Genomic DNA, 15,034 nt, shown 5'->3' with positions numbered 1-15,034 from the left:
CTTGGCAGGATGGGAGAGGAGGCGCTGGGTGGGTTTATTTGGCTGATGTGCCACTTCCTACCCCTGATGATAGAGGCAGGTGGTCGTGTGATCCAAGGCCATCACACAGAGGCAAGGAGGCTCTGGTGGGCAAAGGTGTTGTGCCATCTGCAGAGAATGTACAACACACTGCGAAATGACCACCAGCTGAAGCACCGCTGGGCTGACCTTGTTGCCAGAGAGCAAGACCTGCTGGACCACCTGTGGATTGTAATTGGTGGCCCTGTTGGTGAGTAGAAATAAGAGTAATGTGCACGTTTATATGCTCTGTAGTGACGGTAGCTGTTTTTTTCATATTCTGCCGGCAATGTTTTTGAACATGTGGAATGCTAGTGAAATATACAGGGCCATATTTCTACTTTGTTAGCACCGCAATTGCGACCTGTTTTGAAGCAAGAGGGGCGCAAACTCACAAAATACAATTGCATTTTGGAAGTTTGCGCCGCATTTGTGTCAAACAGCAACACAAATGCAGTGCAAAATATGTAAAGATATGAGCCACAGTTGCTTGTGAGGTATACAACTTTCCTACACATTACCGTCATTTGTTGACGCAACAGATAGACTAACTTTCTAAACACAACAGGAGCCTGAAAATTAGTGCTGGCTTCACGTCAATTGATGGTGGCAATGTGGCTCAGACATATGTTTCATGTGTGGTCGTTGAGTGTATCAGGAAACATATATTGGAAATCCAGAAATTTTTCTGAAATATTGTGTCCCTCAATTGTTTTCGGATACATGTCTGTACTGGATTCTGACACATACGTAACAAGTAATAGCTTACCTCAGGTAACATCTTAGACTAATATTTTGAGTTTGTAGTGCCACATTTCAATTAGGGATGACTGGCTAAAGGTATGCACATGGGGTTCATATCTCTATGGTTGGTGCAACTCACCATAGCTGTGGCACATCAAATGAAGAAGATGATACAAATTGAGGGCTAACAACTGTCCCTGGCCCTCTGTACATTGTACCTGTGTGTCTAAAATTGGTCTTAGTCACAATGTCTGGGTGACTCAATCAATCAATCAATCAATCATAACATTTGTAAAGCGCACTATGTACCCGTCAGGGTTTCGAGGCGCTGGTGGGGGGTGGGAGGGGGTGAGCTGTTAGCGGTCGAAGAGCCAGGTCTTGAGGAGTCTCCTGAAGGCGAGGAGGTCCTGGGTCTGGCGCAGTGAGGTGGGGAGAGAGTTCCAGGTCTTGGCGGCGAGGAAGGAGAAGGATCTGCCGCCGGCGGTCTTGCGCTGGATCCTGGGGACGATGGCAAGGGCGAGATTGGCAGAGCGGAGTTGACGAGTGGGGGCGTAAAAGTTGAGTCTGGAGTTGAGGTAGGTAGGTCCGGTGTTGTGTAGAGCCTTGTGAGCGTGGGTGAGGAGTTTAAAGGTGATCCTCTTGTCCACGGGGAGCCAGTGGAGGTCCTTCAGGTGAGGGGAGATGTGACATTGGCGGGGTATGTCAAGGATCAGTCGGGCGGATGCATTTTGGATACGCTGGAGTCATTTGATGTCTTTTGTTGGGATGCCTGTGTAGAGTGCGTTGCCGTAGTCAAGTCTGCTACTGACGAGGGCTTGGGTCACCGTCTTTCTGGTTCCTGTTGGGATCCACTTGAAAATTCTGCAGAGCATTCGAAGGGTGTTGAAGCAGGAAGAGGAGACGGCGCTGACCTGTTTGGACATGGTGAGGGCTGAGTCCAGGATGAAGCCGAGGTTTCTTGCGTGGCTGGCTGGGGTGGGTGGGGGTCTGAAATCGGTGGGCCACCAGGAGTCGTTCCAGGCCGAAGGGGTGCGCCCGAGGATGAGGACTTCCGTCTTGTCGGAGTTGAGCTTCAGGCGGCTGTCGTTCATCCACTCGGCGATGGCTTTTAGTCCCTCGTGGAGGTTGGTTTTGGCGGTGAGTGGGTCTTTGGTCAGGGAGAGGACGAGCTGGGTGTCGTCGGCGTAGGAGATGATGTTGAGGTGATGGTGGCGGGCCAGTTTGGCGAGGGGGGCCATGTAGACGTTGAACAACGTAGGGCTGAGGGAGGATCCTTGGGGGACGCCGCAGATGAGGTTGGTGGCTTTGGAGCGGAAAGGGGAGAGTCGGACTCTCTGGGTTCTGTCGGAGAGGAAGGATGAGATCCAGTTGAGGGCTTTATCCTGGATGCCGGCTCCATGGAGGCGGGTCAGTAGGGTGCGGTGGCAGACTGTGTCAAAAGCGGCTGATAGGTCGAGGAGGATGAGGGCCGAGGTTTCGCCGTTGTCCATTTGGGTTCTGATGTCATCTGTGGCGGCGAGGAGAGCAGTCTCGGTGCTGTGGTTTCGTCTGAAGCCGGATTGAGAGGGGTCTAGGATGGAGTTGTCTTCGAGGAAGTGGGCGAGTTGTGTGTTGACGATCTTCTCGATGACTTTTGCTGGAAAAGGGAGGAGAGAGATCGGTCGGAAGTTTTTGAGGTCGTTGGGGTCAGCCTTGGGTTTCTTGAGGAGGGGTTGGATTTCTGCGTGTTTCCAGCTGTCTGGGAAGGTGGCGGAGTCGAAGGAGAGGTTGATGATCTCGCGGAGTTTGGGGGCGATGATGGCGTTGGCTTTGTTGAACACGTGATGAGGGCATGGGTCCGTGGGGGAGCCTGAGTGGATGGTGTTCATGGTTGTTATTGTTTCGGTGTCGTCCACGTGGGTCCAGGCGGTGAGGCGGCAGGCGTCTTTGGAGATGTCAGGGGTGGGGTCTGGCGGTGGAGTGGCGTTGAAGCTGTCGTGGATGGTTGTGATTTTCTGGTGGAAGAAGGTGGAGAGGTCGTCGCAGAGTTTCTGGGAGGGCGGGATGTCGTTGGAGTTGGCGTTGGGGTTTGAGAGTTCCTTCACGATGCCGAAGAGTTCTTTGCAGTCGTGGGCGTTGTTGTTGATGCGTTCAGTGAAGTGGGCGCGCTTGGCGACTCGGATCCGTTGGTGGTGTTCACGGTTGGCGTTTTTGAGGGAGGCGAGGTTGTCGGGTGTGCGCTCTAAGATCCACTTCTTCTTGAGCTTCTGGCAGAGGCTTTTGGAGGCGGTCAGTTCGTCTGTGAACCAGGCTGGTTTTTTCTTTCCTTGGTTGGCGGTGGGTTTCTTGAGTGGGGCTAAGGTGTTGGCGCAGTCGAGGATCCATTGATGGAGGTTGATGGCGGCAGTGCTTGGGTCGGTTGAGCCGGGTGGAGGGTCTTTGACGAGGGTGCTGGTTAGTTGGTCTTGGGTGATTTTTCCCCAGCGGCGGTGAGGAGGTCGAGGGATGCGGTGGTGTTCGGTGATTTTCGTATAAGAGAAGTGGACGCAGTGATGGTCGATCCAGTGGAGTTCGGAGGTGTGGCTGAAAGAGATGTGGTTGCTTGAGGTGAAGAGGGGGTCCAGAGTGTGTCCGGCGATGTGGGTGGGAGTGTTGACCAGTTGACGGAGTCCGAGGTTGAGGAGGTTGGAGGTCAGAGATGCGGTGTTGACGTCGTTGTTATTTTCCAGGTGGTAGTTTAGATCTCACAGGAGGATGTAGTCTGGGGACGCGAGGGAGTGGGTGCTCGCGAGGTCTGCGACGGTGTCGCTGAAGGGAGCTCTAGGTCCTGGAGGGCGGTATATGAGGGTTCCTCTGAGGGTCGTGTTGGGGTCCGTGTGGATCTGGAAGTGGAGTTGTTCGGCTGTCTTGAGGGTGTCGTCCGTGTGGGTGTGGATTTTGAGGGTAGACTTGTGGGCGATGGCTATTCCGCCGCCGATTCCGTTGGTTCGATCTCTTCTGGTGATTTTGTATCCCTCCGGTATGGCGATTGCGATGTCCGGGGCCGAGGAGTCGTTCCACCAGGTTTCGGTCAGGAAGGCCACGTCAGGGGCGGTGGTGTCGAGTAAGTCCCAGAGTTCGATGGCGTGTTTTCGTGCGGAGCGTGTGTTGATGAGGATGCAGTTCAGGTGGTTGGTGTTGGAGGTTCTTGTTGTTGGCTTCGCCGTTCTGTCGCAGGAGAAGTTGCAGGTGCGGCAGGAGAAAGGTCCTTTTGTGTGCTTCGGGGTTGCAAGGAAGCACTCTGCGGAGGGGCCGGGGTTGAGTGCGCGGAGTTCGTTGGTTGAGTAGCGGACGCAGGGGAAGCGGGGGGCACGAGGACCAGGGGGGGTGGCGCTGGGCGCGGTCCAGGCGCGGACGGGCGCAGACGGGCGCGCCTCTGGCGTGCCTCCGGCGCGCCAGCGGCGCGGACGCGCAGCACCAGCCATTAAGAAGGGAGGGGGGAGGGAGGAGCAGCTGGGAGGCGGGAGGCGGGAGGGAGCGGCGAATGGGGGCGCGAGGGGGGCGGGGCCGCAGGGAGGCAGCGGCAGGGATCAGAACACATGGGGGAGCGCACAAGGGGCAAAAAGCACAAAAAACGAGCAAAATTAAAGGCAATCACAATAGAAAAACACACAGTATGAGATACAGTAATGGCACAGTACACGATCGGGGAGACAGCAATCAGGGGGGCACAACGGGGGCAGAAGCGCCGGGGGCGAGGCGCAGAAGAATCGGAAAAACAATCAGAAAAACTACTTACAGGATGGCGGAGGCGGCACACGGGTCAAGTGGAGCTAGGCAGAGCCCACTAGACACCAGGGATGAGGCGCAGGAGGATGCCTGCGGGTGGAGGAGGGCCTCGAACACGCAAACAGCAGCGTGGTCGGGGGACAGAGGCAGGAGGCAGCAGGTTGGTGCTGCGGTCGTGGGGGGCGAGCTCAGGACCTGAAACTGGTATTGCACTCCTCACAGAAAGTGGCTTTGGATGTCTCTCATGGATACACTTGATGAGAGGAATACACTCCATGATTTTGTCTGCTCACTAATGAAGGAGCATGTTTGCCACCACATGATAGTTAGGGCCACTGCATGTGTGCGGATATGTGTGTATCACTCACTGGAGTCCCTGGGTCTGAACATGTTTGCAGTGGTATGTAGGATGCAGTATCATCATGTCTGAGAGGCTTTACTTTCTGAGTTAATATTACACATAGTATTTGTATTTTGAAGTATTGTACAGTGCACAGACATTGAGCACATTTCTCCCTTCAATGCCTTACAGGTGGACCTGCACCCTACACTATTGGAGAGGTGGCTTGATTTGCGGACCCAGACATCTCCAGTAAGTGTTGATATTTCTGTTCTGTGTTGTGTTGTGTTTGCTGATGATGTGAGATTGACTCCTGTGTGTTGGACACATAGCAAGGTGTGATGCGCTGGTCAATAATCTGTTTTGTTCCTTGAGTGGAGTATCATTTTATCACTATCTTTGAGTTGGCCAATCCTTATCCTATTGGCATATTTTAGGATTCTAGGTCAGTCCTGTAGGCACGGCAATGTGAATAGGTTTGAGTTATGTTGATAAAACTTGAAATCAGAAAATGTAGCAGTGGACCATATTAGTTAATTAGTCAGCAATCAAGACCCTGATTTCCACAGAATAGAGATGCCAAAGTCTTACCCACAGACTTCAGCTTCCATATTCACGAATGAACATGCTTGACTGTATGTTTAACTTCCTAGCAGCATGTAGCTCCACATGTTGTGCTATGAGTACGAGGCACTTGAGTACAATGGCCTAGGTGTGCATGCAGCTCATGGCCAGGCTTGCATCTATCTGTTTGTTGTAAGTCATGGCTTACTGGTAGGAAATGATGTAGACAATGGTCTGCATTTCCAAGGATAAGTGTTGATGGGATTGTCCGATGTTTGGGTGTATCCTATTTGGAGTTCCTCCTTACCTGTGGTGTGTTGGCCAAACCCATGTACAGCTTTCCAAAGCTTCCTGGGTGTTCTTGTTGTTAGAAATGATTAGTTGCTTGTCCACCCCCCCCCTCCCCCCCAGACACAGGCGTAGGGTTGTGAATAGTGTACCTAAAACTGATGATCCAAGTTTGGTACACAGACATGTAAATCAGTAAATCACTTGTCCAAACCTAGGATACCCACTCTTGATTAGAACATGCATTCTATACTGGCAAGTCCATTTGAAACTCGCAGATCTTGTGGCCCTAGATTGCCATCCAGAACATAGAAATTTGTTGGCCTATCAGTGGTGGAGGATATGCAGCATGATTTTTACCTGACAACTGGCAGAACTATGATGCCAAAGTCATTCCAGTTGTTACCCATCTTGTACGGTTTGGATGTGCTATTTGATGATAGGACATTTGTAGGCTGCTTGCCATGTACTTACTCAGGTACTATCAGTGATCTGTATGATGATATGGGTTGTTACAGGTACATTAGATGTATTGTCTGATTTACTTCTTGAGCCATTTCACACAATGCAGTACCTAATGTTTGGTTTTCAATTTGTCTTAACAGCAGCCAATGTGACTCCCATCCAGCTTCGAGAGTTTCAACACCGGGCAATGCGTTACCGCCACATTCTGGATGTGGAGTCTGGGTACCGCAACATGGCATGACGATGTCGCCATGAGAGAGCCTCCGGAGTGTGGAAGGCATTTGCACAAGGGGGACCTTCCGTGTCCACCACAGCCACCACCACCAGCACCACCACTACCACCCAGGTGGTACCAACAGCAGCTGGGACCTTTGCTGGACCATCTACAGCAACAGCTCCAGGACCAGTCACAGCACCACCTGCTTCAGCCTACGGACATGGTACCAACAAGGGCCCATACTTCATCGACTGGCACCCAGACCACCCCTGCTGCAGCCATAGACCCTGCAGCTTTTGCCCAGATGCAAAGGAACTTGGACCTTGTCCTACGGAAAATGACCAGACTGCAGCAGGAGGTGGCACAAGTTAACCGGAGGGTGCGTGCCATTAAAAAGACCCAAAGGAGGGCCAACTTGTAGGCTTCTACTACGACATGATTTCCTCCCCTCCCTCCTCTTTCCTGGTTCTTTAACTTAGTGGGTTAGGGGGGCTTAGTGTTAGGTTGGTATAGGCTGTTAGTTCAGTTAGTAGTAGAGGGTGGAGGGTGGGGGTTTCATACTTTTTTCAACTGTTTTTTATTATGTGTGTGTGAGGGGCAATGTTGGTGTTTTGGTGTTTTGAAAAATGAAAAAAATAATAAAAAATTAAATAAATAAATTAAAAATAAAATACAAAAAATATATTGTTGTTTAGTACAGGATAGTATGTGTTTAGGTTAGTATCTGTTGTCCTCCATGTGTCCCGTCTTATAAGGGGGTTAGAGGGTTGATGTTTAGATCGTTTAGTTAAATGTGATAAGTAAGTTTAGCTTAGGTTAGTTAGGGACAGTTGTGGACAATGTGTAGTTAGAGTAGAATAGGTTAGGTTAGGTGTTTCCCCTGGTTTTAGCTTCTGTTTTTACTGTTTAATGAATATCTAGTTAACCCTTTACAGTATGTGTCACATGCTTGTAGATCAGGGCCTTGCCATGAGTGAACAGTGTCTCTTTGGTATTTGCTTTTGTGTCCCATGCTGCAACCATATCCTGTAGGAGGCTGGACTGGCTTGTAGTGAGTACCAAGGGGTACTTACACCTTGCACCAGGCCCAGGTATCCTTTATTAGTGTATAGGGTGTCTAGCAGCTTAGGCTGATAGATAATGGTAGCTTAGCAGAGCAGCTTAGGCTGAACTAGGAGACGAGTGAAGCTCCTACAGTACCACTAGTGTCACTTGCACAATATCATAAGAAAACACAATACACAGATATACTAAAAATAAAGGTACTTTATTTTTATGACAATATGCCAAACGTATCTCAGTGAGTACCCTCAGTATGAGGATAGCAAATATACACAAGATATATGTACACAATACCAAAAATATGCAGTATAGTATTAGAAAACAGTGCAAACAATGTATAGTTACAATAGGATGCAATGGGGACACATAGGGATAGAGGCAACACAAACCATATACTCCAAAAGTGGAATGTGAACCACGAATGGACCCCAAACCTATGTGACCTTGTAGAGGGTCGCTGGGACTGTAAGAAAACAGTGAGGGTTAGAAAAATAGCCCACCCCAAGACCCTGAAAAGTGAGTTCAAAGTGCACTAAAGTTCCCCAAAGCGCACAGAAGTCGTGATAGGGGAATTCTGCAGGAAAGACCAAAACCAGCAATGCAACAACGATGGATTTCCAGACGAGGGTACCTGTGGAACAAGGGGACCAAGTCCAAAAGTCACGACCAAGTAAAGAGTGGGCAGATGCCCAGGAAATGCCAGCTGTGGGTGCAAAGAAGCTGCTACTGGACAGCAGAAGCTGAGGATTCTGCAGGAATGACAAGGGCTAGAAACCTTTGGAGGATAGATGTCCCATGTAGAAGTGTTTTCCTGAAGAAATACCGCAAACAAGCCTTGCTAGCCTTGCTAGCTGCAAGTCGTGCAGTTAGGGTTTTTGGATGCTGCTGTGGCCCAGGAAGGACCAGGATGTCGCCAATTGCATCAGGGGACAGAGGGGGCACCCAGCAAGTCAAGGAGTCCTCTCAAAAGAAAGAAGCACCCACAGAAGGGCAAGAACAGGCACTACAAAGAGGAGTGAAACAGTGCTCACCTGAAGTTGCACAAAGGAGTCCCATGCCGCCGGAGGACAACTCAGGAGGTCGTGCAATGCAGGTTAGAGTGCCGTGGACCCAGGCTTGGCTGTGCACAAAGGATTTCCGCCGGAAGTGCACAGAGGGCGGAGTAGCTGTAAAAGATGTGGTTCCCAGCAATGCAGTCTGGCGTGGGGAGGCAAGGACTTACCTCCACCAAACTTGTACTGAAGAGTCACTGAACTGTGGGAGTCACTTGGACAGAGTTGCTGGATTCAAGGGACCTCGCTCGTCGTGCTGAGAGGAGACCCAGGGGACCGGTGATGCAGTTCTTTGGTGCCTGCGGTAGCAGGGGGAAGATTCTGTTGACCCACGGGAGATTTCTTTGGAGCTTCTAGTGCAGAGAGGAGGCAGACTACCCCCACAGCATGCACCACCAGGAAAACAGTAGAGAAGGCGGCAGGATCAGCGTTACAGAGTTGCAGTAGTCGTCTTTGCTACTTTGTTGCAGTTTTGCAGGCTTCCAGCGCGGTCAGCAGTCGATTCCTTGGCAGAAGGTGAAGAGAGAGTTTCAGAGGAACTCTGATGAGCTCTTGCATTCGTTATCTAAGGAAATCCCCAAAGCAGAGACCCTAAATAGCCAGAAAAGAGGGTTTGGCTACTTAGGAGAGAAGATAGGCTAGCAACACCTGAAGGAGCCTATCAGAAGGAGTCTCTGACGTCACCTGCTGGCCCTGGCCACTCAGAGCAGTCCAGTGTGCCAGCAGCACCTCTGTTTCCAAGATGGCAGAGGTCTGGAGCACACTGGAGGAGCTCTGGGCACCTCCCAGGGGAGGTGCAGGTCAGGGGAGTGGTCACTCCCCTTTCCTTTGTCCAGTTTCGCACCAGAGCAGGGCTGAGGGGTCCCTGAACCGGTGTAGACTGGCTTATGCAGAAATGGGCACCATGTGTGCCCATGAAAGCATTTCCAGAGGCTGGGGGAGGCTACTCCTCCCCTGCCTTAACACCATTTTCCAAAGGGAGAGGGTGTAACACCCTCTCTCTGAGGAAGTCCTTTGTTCTGCCATCCTGGGCCAAGCCTGGCTGGACCCCAGGAGGGCAGAAACCTGTCTGAGGGGTTGGCAGCAGCAGCAACTGCAGTGAAACCCCTGAAAAGGCAGTTTGGCAGTACCCGGGTCTGTGCTAGAGACCCGTGGGATCATGGGATTGTGCCAACATTGCCAGGATGGCATAGAGGGGGCAATTCCATGATCTTAGACATGTTACATGGCCATATTCGGAGTTACCATTGTGAAGCTACACATAGGTAGTGACCTAAATGTAGTGCACGCGTGTAATGGTGTCCCCGCACTCACAAAGTCCGGGAATTGGCCCTGAACAATGTGGGGGCACCTTGGCTAGTGCCAGGGTGCCCACACACTAAGTAATTTAGCACCCAACCTTTACCAGGTAAAGGTTAGACATATAGGTGACTTATAAGTTACTTAAGTGCAGTGGTAAATGGCTGTGAAATAACGTGGACGTTATTTCACTCAGGCTGCAGTGGCAGGCCTGTGTAAGAATTGTCAGAGCTCCCTATGGGTGGCAAAAGAAATGCTGCAGCCCATAGGGATCTCCTGGAACCCCAATACCCTGGGTACCTCAGTACCATATACTAGGGAATTATAAGGGTGTTCCAGTATGCCAATGTAAATTGGTGAAATTGGTCACTAGCCTGTTAGTGACAATTTGTAAAGAGAGAGCATAACCACTGAGGTTCTGGTTAGCAGAGCCTCAGTGAGACAGTTAGGCATCACACAGGGAACACATACCTATAGGTCACAAACTTATGAGCACTGGGGTCCTGACTAGCAGGGTCCCAGTGACACATAACAAACATACTGAAAACATAGGGTTTTCACTATGAGCACTGGGCCCTGGCTAGCAGGATCCCAGTGAGACAGTGAAAACACCATGACATACACTCACAAACAGGCCAAAAGTGGGGGTAACAAGGCTAGAAAGAGGCTACTTTCTCACATATCCCAATTGAGCTGGTACACTGGCAGCTACACCAAAGCTACTTAGCTAAGATTCGGCCATCCATTGCACCCACCACTCACGGTTAATATGGATCCCAAAGTGTAGTTATTTTGTGCTGTATGTTTTCAATGTTGCATACTTTGCTACCACATTTGGTGTAGGGGACACTGTGTAAAGTCTGCCTGCAGCCTGATGTCCCAGCAAATCCTTATAAGGTGAGTGGTGGTATACTCTCATGTAGTATGGTATACATAACTCACACCTATCATTTGTTACAATGTTCAGCACGGTTACTTATTTGTATGGAAACTCAAACACATCCCTTCATGCTGTTTGGTGTGTGTTAGGTAAAATGTGGCAAATATGTCACATACGTAAGTTTTGACTTTCAGTAACAATCGAAGGGACTTTTTTCTGGCTTCGACATCCCTTGAGGAGGCGTTATTCTGTACAACACAGCGTTTTGGTGCCTAGTTTATATTTTGCTCTGAAATAAGCCTCAGGGAGGGAAGATGATGGTACAATCCAGGCCACTGTGCATGGTTATCAGCCAAAAATCGTTCAGGTCAGGTGTCTAGACAATCAATGCTCATTGACCTCAGGTTTACATCATGGATGGACATCATGGTTGATGTGTCACATTACACAGAGACAAAGTTGTTGTGTAAGTGCTATTTATTTAAAAGTGTTGTAGTGCTATATGTACATTGTCCATGATTGTGAGTCCATTAGTGTAACATCTTCCATTGTGATGCTACACAAATGCAAAAGGACATGTCACTGTACATACTGGGGTGAAGTGTCAGACAGTGCAGAGGGACAGGATTTGCCAATCAGTTAGTGAGAGACATTCACAGGGCAGGCTGACAAGATAAACAGTGGGTTGAAGAACAGTGCTTGAGTACAGTTGTTGCAAGACTGGCATGTTACAAAGCACAGGACCTTGGTAATAGGTGGCCATGTGGCAGGGACTAGTGCTACCGGGTACTCTTATGGGTGAAGGTGATCTGCTCCACGTCTTCATCTTCTGATGTGTGTGTTGTCTCCTCTGCCCTTGGTGGTGGTAGTTGTGAAGGGGCAACACACACCTCAGTGTTTGGAGATGTGGAGTCAGACATCTCGGTAGCTGCTAACTGTGGGGGTGTCAAGGGTAGTACTGCAGCAAGGAGGAGCTGCTGGTTCTTAAGAATAGCAGCCACATCACATTGGTAGGCAGCCAGGTAGGCCCTGAGGGGGTTCAATATTGCATTCATGCACACGTTGACAGGATTGTTGTTGTAGGTGTTGGGTCAACTCTATTACAGCTCTGCTGATTTCCTTCAACCTTTTTTCAACTTCCTGCATGATTGTTGTTCGCCCTTGCATAGCTGCTGCCTGTTCTTCAGTTGACATCATGCACGAACACACCCCCTCTAGGCTGGCTGCCATAGTTTGCATCCCCACCCACACCTCCTTGGCCAGCCCCCGCTGTACTCCAACTACAGTTCGCTCAAAGCTGGTGCCAGGGTCGTCAGAGTCCTCAGCTGTGTAGGAGCTGGCAGGTCGTACAATTGGGGTGGTGGAACCGACCTCCGTGATGGCTGCTGTATCTGTGCTCCTCCTTGTGACTGAAGGCGGGCTCTGGAGGGTTTCAAGGACATCTTGGAGGGTCTGCTGGCTGATGTTTGTCAGCTCGTCATCCATGTCATCAGGGGAGTCCAGGACAAGCATATCAGCATCGTCCTCTGCAATGAGATACGGTACAATTAGTGTGTCTGTGTTGTGGGCATTGTAATGTGACATGCCTGCCTTCTGATTATTTTAAAATTGTGTTCTTGGTTCCTGTTCATTGCTCCTGTCTTTCATATTAGCATTCTCCCAAGCTTATGCCCCACCTGCATGTCACATGTATTGTGGTCAGTTTGTGGACTTGTCTGCATCACATCCTCTAAGTGTTGGTTCTGGCCAGATTGTGAATTGCCACCTTCTTGTCCTACTCAACCCTCTGTCTACTTCCATTCTCATGGTGAGGCCTTTCACTGGCTGTGGGTGCTCTGATGGCACAAGCACCACACTTCACCATCTGGACCTGCCCCAGTCTCTGATCATTCACATCCACCTATATGTAGTTGAGATGTAGCATATACTATGTTTAGCTTTGTTATGGCACAATATAGATGTCATCACTGGTAAAGTGTACTGCTGATGTTGGGGAATGTGTGGTACATTGGATTGCACTGATAGTCCTAGCAGTGTTCTATTTCCACCTCTGACTGTGCAGGTGTATTTCTGTAACCAGTTACATGTGCCCTCCACCCTCAATGCTGTTGTCTGAGCAGTATGACATTTGGGATGTTGCATGGTGTCATTGGAGCTATTTTGACCCAGGCACAGGGTGGACCCTGACATATGCAGCATGGGTGTGACATTAGTGCTGTGTACCTCCTAATGTTAATTACAATGGCTGATTTTTGTAGCAACTTTGTGCAATCACATTTGACAGGATTGGAACATTTGTCTAGATTTCAGTGGATTGATAACGTTGTCATCCTGAAACCTCTAATTTGGCTGTGCTTGATCCATGGGGACGTTACTGCCATTAGCTACTTGACCTGCACACACAGCAGAGGTGGTAGATGCAACTGTTGTCAATGTTACATTCCACTTGCAGGTATGGCCATAGGTTGTTAATTGGGCCCTAGTTAATGTAGGGAAAATACTGGATGACGTGTGACGTGCTGCCAGTTTTACGTTGTACCCTGCCCTCCTGGCCTGGCTTTACCTTTGCAACATCCTTTGCATGGCAGCATACCAAAGGTCGTTGGTGTCGTGTAGTAGTGTGCCCCAGGTTTCCTTGGTCCTGTGCTTGCAGTCATGCCAGCGTTTCTTGCACTCAATGACTGTTCTCCGTTCTTCTGCCACACTGTTGATCTTGTCAACAACTTGTTGCCATATTGCCTCTCCTACTGATTGTCAACTTTGAGGTAACAAACAGTTGGTGCTCGTGTTCCGTCAACCAGAATGTCCTGCTTCTCTGCACTGAAGTGACACTTTCTTTTCTTCTTCTCTCTGTCCTGGGTCTTGTGTGGGTCCTCCTGGCTGGCTGTGCAAGCATCTGGGATCCATTTTGGCTCTCCTATGCACATTTTGCAGTGTTTGCGGTGATTTTTGATGCAATCGCGTCAAAAAACGGCGCGTATCCAGTTTGCAGCGTCGTAAACCGGCTCACAGTTATTTTCACCGTGTTAACGTAGTTTTCCTTTACGACGTGACGCAGTGGTTTGAGTAAAAAAAAATGACTCACACCAGTGGTTTGTGCCGCCGTGCGTCAAAGTATAAATTTGACGCCCGCATGGCGCAAATAAATGGCGTTAGCCGGCGATAATATTTTTGACGCAAAAGTGCGTCGGTGCAGTTTTGCATCAAGAAGTATAAATATGGGCCTAAATGTATTAAAAGCCTCACTGTTCATCTCTCACTTTCCTTTCCTCTGCAGCATCCTGGAAAGGAACTGGGGATAACACTTCCATTGGCATGCAGAGTTAAAAAATGCTTTTACTAACCAACGATCTGCTATTATACAAGCAAGGGCCTTTGAAACGCCAACAGACGACAAAATTGAGGAACTTCTCCTCTCAATGAGTATAGAAAAAAACTCCCATGCTCTTTGACCTGACCATGGCGTGCAGCAATGCTGGTAACTCGGTTATATTACACAGGCAGTTCAAATAGGCAGGAATAAAAGGTGCCGCTTTAACCTGGATCCAGTCATTTTTTTCCAAACACATTAAAAAATTCAGTATTGGAATATATGAATCTTCTACATTCCTAGAGTGTGTGACACCCCTGGGGGCCCCTCCCTTTCTCCCTCTTGTTCAATATTTATTTAGACCCAATGGCAGATCTTCTTGAAAAATATATATAAGCAATAGCAAGTATATGTCTGTCTGGATAACAACAGAAATAAAATAAACAGTGGGACAATGTGTCAATCATGTGATGTCAGTGAGCACTGGGTGCAGAATATTACTTCAGCTAATCGTGGCATTTTCATACAACAGCATCCGAGTAGATTTTACACAGCCACCGAAACTCCTGCACTGCACACACTATGGTGAAATAAAGTTGGAATGAATGAATGATGAATGCCACTAGATGCCCTTTTGGGTCTTCTGGCCCTAATCAAGTTCTGTGTAAAGAGTGTAGAATTAGAGAAGGTCCTAGCTCACCAACTAGCCACTGTGACAAGTCAATATTACATCATAATAAAACCACAATTAGAAAAAATAGATATTCATCATTCATCTGTGTCTGCTAGTGCAATTGAGGCCCTGTCTGGGGAAGGGAATGCCTCAGACACCCCACCCTCTGTAGCATAGAACCCCCTACAAATGTGGACGACCACCCAGACATCCAGAAGAAAAGATGCCAAGACTAAACCCACTGCCAGGAAGGGAGCCTCTCCTGATTGGTTCTCCTTGTGTGTGACTGACAGCACCTGTTGACTTTTCTGATGCCTAACTCCATTTTCCTGTGGT

The sequence above is a fragment of the Pleurodeles waltl genome, chromosome 2_2 (genome assembly GCF_031143425.1).
Source record: "Pleurodeles waltl isolate 20211129_DDA chromosome 2_2, aPleWal1.hap1.20221129, whole genome shotgun sequence".
NCBI lineage: Eukaryota > Metazoa > Chordata > Amphibia > Caudata > Salamandridae > Pleurodeles > Pleurodeles waltl.
This window is presented reverse-complemented; position numbering follows the sequence as displayed.